Here is a 7,728-nt window from a genome sequence, read left to right on the forward strand (position 1 = left end):
GTAGCTGTAATGCTGTGGCTTCAGAGTTTGTATCGACATGGTACCTTTGACCCTATTATCTCAATGTATTTTATAGGCATTCTTCACCTCATGGTTTTGACTGTTTGTAAATGTTAGGGTCCTCGCTTTTCAGTCCATGAGTAGCAGATTCATAATTAAAAGTCACCTCTTGGAAATAAGAACTAGTATTTCTGTGGAGTTGGTTGCAGTTCGCACACACCAAATAGTACCAGAAGAATATTTTTTTGTCATGAATAACAGAGCTTTAAACTCTAATGGGGTGGCATTCTACCTTTAAATATTGCTAACAGGTAGATAGATGTATTATACGTTTATTTATAACGATTCTGAAAGGCTGGTCCCAGACATGAAGTTAAAATCAATACTCTAATTGTTTTACTTTTTTTGTGTAACTTTATAAATGATGTTATCAAAACTTTCTCTAATACTGAACTTTATTTCAGAGGTGGGAAACAGTAGCTATGAAAATACTGTTTCTGAAATTGTAGGCCTGTTTTTTATTTTGAATCATAATTTGCATGTTCAGTCACCTTCCCTCCCCCCTTTTTTTGCATTTTGCTCTGGGCATATCTGAATAAAGCAAGTCAAAAGTTTGAGTAAAGCTCTAGTTCAGCATTCTCACCAGAAGTGGAGGGAAATCCTAGCGGTAAGTACATGATGGGTCCTAACAACTACTTTATATCACTCCCCATGTAATACTGAGGAGCCATAATTTTGAGACTTCCTTGAATGGTAACACTATTCTGTGTAATATTGCACTAGACAGCTTTAAATGTATAGGCTTGGATGAGTAATGTTTCAGGGTACTATAAGAATTCACTGATACAATGACAGAGCCTATTCAATGGTATTTAGAAAACTTTTCCATGATCCTAAACACTCTTTTGCCTCACCAAAAAATAAAAAAAATAAAAAATAAAATAAAAAAATGGTTTATGTATCTCAGCATGGGGCTGAATTAGTCTTTTAACTGATTTCCATTTATTTATTTAATTTTTCCCCCCCAAAGTTAGAAGTGGGGAGGCAATCAGACAGACTCCCACATGTGTGCAATGGGGATCCACCCAGCATGCCCACCAGGGGACAATACTCTGCCCATCTGGGGTGTTGCTCCATTGTAGCCAGAGCCATTCTAGCACCTGAGGCGGAGGCCATGGAGCCATCCTCAGCGCCCAGGCCAACTTTGCTCCAATGGAGCCTTGGCTGCAGGAAGGGAAGAGAGAGATAGAGAAGGAGAGATGGAAGGGTGGAGAAGCTAATGGGCACTTCTCCTGTGTGCCCTGGCTGGGAATCGAACCCGGGACTTCCACACGCCTGGCCGATGCTCTACTGCTGAGCCAACTGGCCAGGACCCTTATTTTCTATTAATGAACATTTAACTTATTTGTAATTTTTCTTCCTTTTGGCTGGTGTAGGGAAAAAAAATCTGTGTTAGGCTTGCTTGCTTGGACTTAGCATGATTAGTGTTTGAGCACGTGGCAAAAAGCCACGTGTGTGTGTATGTAGGCTATGTAAAACTATGGGAACTTTCCCTTGGTGCAGATCACTTGTTTGTCTCTTTGAGACTATTAAACGGGAATGGCTCAATGCTTTCTGGCTCCACAGTTCCTTTCCCCTCTGCCCAAATCCAATGTGAACCTGCCTGGCCTTGGTTACTGGCATTACAGCTGCTGTCTTTATTTTTTTATTTTTTTCTTCAATGATTGTGTGGGTGTCAGTGTATATGCCAAATATTTGGCCAAACATTATTCTGGGTGTTTCTGTGGGGATGGTTTTGGATGGGGCTAACATTTTTTATCAGGGTATGGAGTAAAGCCGATGGCCTTCCAGAAGGAGCCTCATCCACTCAGCTGAGGGCCTGGATAGAACACAAGGCCGATTCTGCCCTAAGTAAGAGAGAGCTTTCTGCCTGATGGCCTTCCAAATAGGACATTGGCTTGTCCTGATTCTACAGCAGCTTCCAGCCTTTGGACTTGAACTGGGGCATGGGCTCTGCAGATTTTGGACTTCCCAGATGCTATAATGACATAAGACAGTTTTCTATAATAAATCTTCTATTTCTGTATATTTCTCTCTCTCTCTGTGTCTCCCTCTCTATTATATATATATAGACACACACACATATCACATTGATTCTACATCTTTGGAGAACACTGAATAATACAATGGACAATGAAAAACATGATTTTTAGTGTATTTTTACACTTTTTAAAAGTAGGTACAAAGCTTTTATTATTGCTATCATATACAAGCCAATGAAAAGTACAGTGGTTCCTCATCTTTCGTGGAGGTTAAGTTCCAGAACCCCCCATGATAGGTGAAAATCCGTGAAGTAGTGACTTTATGTTCATCATTTATATATATTTTAAGGCTTTATAAACCCACCCTACACTCTGTTATTAATCTTTCCCACACTGTTATTAATCTTTCCCATACTTATTTTGCTTATTTTATTGCAAAAACAATTAATAAATATATAAGAATACCTATATACCTCAAAATTCCATGATATAGTGAAAAACCCGTGATTCAAAATTAGATATATGCAATTTAAAAATCCATGATACAGTGAGACGAAAAGTGAATTGTGATATGGTGAGGGACGACTGTACAGCCTTTTCTATTCTAAGTTATAAAACTGCTTATTTTATGGATCAAAGACCTAAATATAGGACCTGAAACAATAAAGTACATAGAAGAAGACATAGGTTCTAAACTCATGGACCTTGGTTTTAAAGAGCATTTTATGAATTTGACTCCAAAGGCAAGAGAAGTGAAGGCAAAAATAAATGAATGGGACTACATCAGACTAAGAAGTTTTTGCTCAGCAAGAGAAACTGACAACAAAATAAACAGATATTCAACTAAATGGAAAATGATATTTTCAAACAACAGCTCAGTTAAGGGCCTAATATCCAAAATATACAGAGAACTCATAAAACTCAACAACAAACAAACAAACAAACAATCCAATGAAAAAATGGGAAGAGGACACGAACAGATACTTCTCCCAGGAAGAAATACAAATGGCCAACAGATATATGAAAAGATGCTCAGCTTCATTAGTTATTAGAGAAATGCAAATCAAAACTCCAATGAGATACCACCTCACACCTGTTAGATTAGCTATTATTAACAAGACAGGTAATAGCAAATGTTGGAGAGGCTGTGGAGAAAAAGGAACCCTCATTCAGTGTTGGTGGGAAGGTAAAGTAGTACAACCATTATGGAGGAAAGTATGGTGGTTCCTCAAAAAACTGAAAATAGAACTACCTTATGACCCAGCAATCCATCTACTGCAGCGGTTCTCAACCTGTGGGTCGCGACCCCGGCAGGGGTTGAACAACCAAAACACAGGGGTTGCCTAAAGCCATCGGATTGAGAACTGCTGCTCTACTGGGTATATACCTCCAAAACTCAGAAACATTGATACATAAAGACACATGCAACCCCATGTTCATTGCAGCATTGTTCACAGTGGCCAAGACATGGATTCAACCAAAAAGCCCTTCAATAGAAGACTGGATAAAGAAGATGTGGCACATATACACTATGGAATACTACTCAGCCATAAGAAATGATGACATCGGATCATTTACAACAAAATGATGGGATCTTGATAACATTATACGAAGTGAAATAAGTATATCAGAAAAAACCAAGAACTGTATTATTCCATACGTAGGTGGGACATAAAAATGAGACTAAAAGACATTGATAAGAGTGTGGTGGTTACAAGGGTGGGGAGGGAGAGGGAAAGGGGGAGGGGGACAAAAAAAACTAGATAGAAGGTGACAGAGGACAATCTGATTTTGGGTGATGGGTATGCAACATAATTGATTGACAAGATAACCTGGACGTTTTATTTGAACATATGTACCCTGATTTATTGATGTCACCCTAGTAAAATTAATAATAAAAAACTCTGCTTATTTTAGAGAGTAGAGTTGCTCCAATAAATCGCTTCCAGTGAACCCCAGTCATGATAAACGATCTAGCCTCTGAGTTTCATTAGTAGGCTGTCACCATCATATTAATAGGCAAACTCCACCATCTCCATTTTCCACAGAATAAAACTGTAATAAGTGTTGGTCATTTTCTAGTTCAATCTCTGTGCCATGCATTTTGGACTCATATGACAATGGAAAGTCTGACACTCTAACTTTGAGAAGAGGTGACAGCAATCCTTTTGCCTTGAATTGTCATGGAATCTGGCCCTTGTTTCTCTAGTAGGACTTTCTGATCAAGGTGATTAGGATCTTTTATCTTCAGTATTAGTAGCTGGTTTCTGAGCAAAAATAGTTGTGGTTTGAGTTCCCCATCCTCAAGGTGCACCATATTTGAGGCAGAGTGACTGGCATCTGGACTGGGGTGCCGGAAACTCCTCGTTTGGCCTGTTTTTGTCTGGATCCTGATGCCCACCAGCCTTTTTCTATTCATTTCCAAATGCTTTCCCATAGTCCAGCTTAGCCAAACGCCTCTCCTCTGGAAAAGTCTTACATTTGTTCAGGATCTCCAACTGACCAATCTTGGTAATAATGAACTGGTGGGTGGTCTCCACTCTGCTCCCCTCAGTCAGGGCTTTGTAGCAGGACAAAGCATGCAAACTCTGAAACTCATCCAGCTTGTTGATAAATGACTGTTGCGGTATCTGATTGTCACTGACAACAAGGTATACTGGGAAGGAAGCATTGATGTGTTTTGCCCCATCTAGCACCTGGGAAACGTAGAGAGGACATCCCAGTGCCAGAAAGGATTAGTTGTTCTGATCTGGGTGGATATGCTATTAGAGGCAGTTGATTTTCATAAATTAATCAATTAGAGGAAAGGTCAAACAACTTGCCCATATTTAGAATGTCAGCCGGACTTTCTGAAATGGAAAGATTGTTAGAGTCCTGGAGGACCAACCACCTAGTGGCATGCCAGAACAACTCAATCCCTGTTATTACTGTTTGGTTAAGGACTAAAACCATGAGTGTAAAAAACGTTCTGGTTTGAGGTGGTAAGCCAGGGGGAAATTCCAGTTTATTTTCACTAAGGTGAAGGATTTCCAGGTGTCTGAGCTGATGAGCAATATCTGTCGACAGCATGGGTTTTTTTTTGTGTGTGTGACAAATCTGCATTTCAAATATTGGGACATTCTTTGGCAATGTCTTCTTTGTCATCAGTACAATTTATTGCACATTTCCTCTAAAAAAATTCTTGTAACTGGGGGACCTGAAGATGGCAGTGGAGTAGGCAGATGCACAGACTCCCAGCTCACACCACCGAAATGAATTATAAACTAATTTATGAACAATCAGTGTGAAAAACCAAATCTGGACTACAAGAACAGTCTTCAAAAATCAAGGAGCAAAGAAGAAGCTACAATAAACCTGGTAGAGAGTGCCTGAATCTCCCCTGCTTACAGGAACGGGGGGGGGGAGGCTGGGCTCTCACTCCAAGGAAAAGAGCCGTAAATACTGCTCACAGCTACTTGCCTGGTGACTAGGGAGTGAGGTGTGTTGACAGGGCCCGCTTGTCTTCCAAAAAGAAAGAAGAAAGAGAGAGACGAATGGTGAGGGGGAGAGGAATATAGGTGATGACATAAAAAGCTGACTCATTCAGTGCTGGAGGTGGCCATAACTGGGGGAGGGGCTGATCCTCCCACAAAGCAAAATACAAAAGTACTTCCAGGTCACAGAGATACAGACATCTCTCCAGCTCCAATCAGCGCAACAAGACACAGCTGAAAACAAGAAGTGGGGAGGAGGGGCAGTAACTCAGGTCTCCATGGAGATCTGAGATACACCTGCCCCTACTGAAGCTGAGAAAGCAACCTGCCCCCAGAGAGATTAACTGGCAGAAGAGGACTTCAGAGCCTCAGGTCACACCCACCACATTCCTGGATACCAGTTCAAATAAGCCCCCTCCTGAGATCAGCAAACAAGACAATCACCTGTTAAGAAAACAAACAAATCAAGACTTCAAAGAAGCCCAAATCCTAAAGTGAATTACAAGTAATAGCTGATGCCAACCCAAGAAGACTTAGAAACAACACAAGCAAAAACTAGAGGCAGACAACACCAAGCCTAGAATCAACCAGCTCTACAAAGAAAACACCCAGACACCCAGGCACAATGAGAAGACAAAGAAGTGCAATCCAAATGAAACCACAAGAGAGACCTTCAGGAGATGAACTGAGTGACATGGAAATAATCAAACTTCCGGATGTGGAGTTTAAAATAATGATTGTAAGGATGCTTAGGGATCTTAGAACAACAATGGATGGTCATCACGAACACATAAATAAAGAAATAGCAAATATAAAAAAGGATATTGAAATATTAAAAAAGAATCAGTCAGAGATGACAAATACAATATCAGAAATGAAGACCACAATGGAAGGAATTAAAAACAGGATGGATGGAGCTGAGGATTGAATCAGCAAGTTGGAGGACAACTGAAATGAAGGCATGAAAGCAGAGAAGAAAAAAGAAAAGAGACTCAAAAAGTCTGAGGAAACCCTTAGAGAGCTCTGTGACAACATAAAGAGAAATAACATCCGCATCATAGGGGTTCCTGAAGAAGAAGAGAAAGAACAAGGGATAGAGGCTTTATTCAATTATATCATAGCTGAAAACTTCCCTAAATTAATGTAGGAGAAACTCTCACAAATTCAAGAAGCACAGAGAACTCCACTAAAAAGAAACCCAAAGAAACCTACACCAAGACACATCATAATTAAAATACCAAACCTAAGTGATAAAGAGAAAATATTCAAAGCTGTAAGAGAAAAAAAGGCTATCACCTACAAAGGAGCCCACATAAGGATGACATCAGACTTCTCAACAGAAACACTTGAGGCCAGAAGGGAATGGCAAGAAATATTCAAAGTAATGTAGAACAAGAACCTACAACCAAGACTACTTTATCCAGCAAGGCTATCATTTAAATTGAAGGAGAAATAAAAAGTTTCCCAGACAAAAAAAACTCAAGGAATTCATTACAACCAAACCAATGCTGCAGGAAATGTTAAGGGGCATTGTGTAAACAGATCAAAGTGGGAAAAGAATATAACAAAAGAGGAATACAGCTTTAAAGAATAAAATGGCAACAAACAACTACATGTCAATAATAACCTTAAATGTAAATGGATTAAATGATCCAATCAAAAGACATATGGTAGCTGCATGGATAAGAAAACAGGACCCGTACATATGCTGTCTACAAGAGACACACCTTAAAACAAAAGGTGCACATAGATTGAAGATAAAAGGATGGAAAAAAACATTTCATGCAAATGGAAATGAAAAAAAAGCTGGGGTAGCAATACTTATATCAGACAAAATGGACTTTAAAAAAAGAATATAGTAAGAGATAAAGAAGTCCACTACATAATCATAAAGGGAGCAATCCAACAGGAAGATATAACTATTATAAATATCAACATACCTAATATAGGAGCACATAAATATATAAAGCAGACTTTGATGGATATAAAGAGTGAGATCAACAGCAACACTATAACAGTAGGGGATTTTAGTACCCCACTAACATCACTAGATAGATCCTCAAGAAAGAAAATTAACAAAGAAACAGCAGACTTAAAAGACACACTAGATCAACTGGATTTAATAGATATCTACAGAACCTTTCACCATAAGCAGAATAATATACATTCTTTTCAAGTGCTCATGGTACACTCTCTAGAATAGACCACATGTT

General features: G+C 39.2%; 1 pseudogene; it reads right to left on the minus strand.

The window, feature by feature from the left end:
* Positions 1 to 4,049: 4,049 nt before the first annotated feature.
* Positions 4,050 to 5,186, minus strand: LOC136322407 (tubulin-specific chaperone E pseudogene; annotated as a pseudogene).
* Positions 5,187 to 7,728: the final 2,542 nt, after the last annotated feature.

The sequence above is a fragment of the Saccopteryx bilineata genome, chromosome 2 (assembly GCF_036850765.1).
Source record: "Saccopteryx bilineata isolate mSacBil1 chromosome 2, mSacBil1_pri_phased_curated, whole genome shotgun sequence".
NCBI classification, from domain to species: Eukaryota; Metazoa; Chordata; class Mammalia; order Chiroptera; family Emballonuridae; genus Saccopteryx; species Saccopteryx bilineata.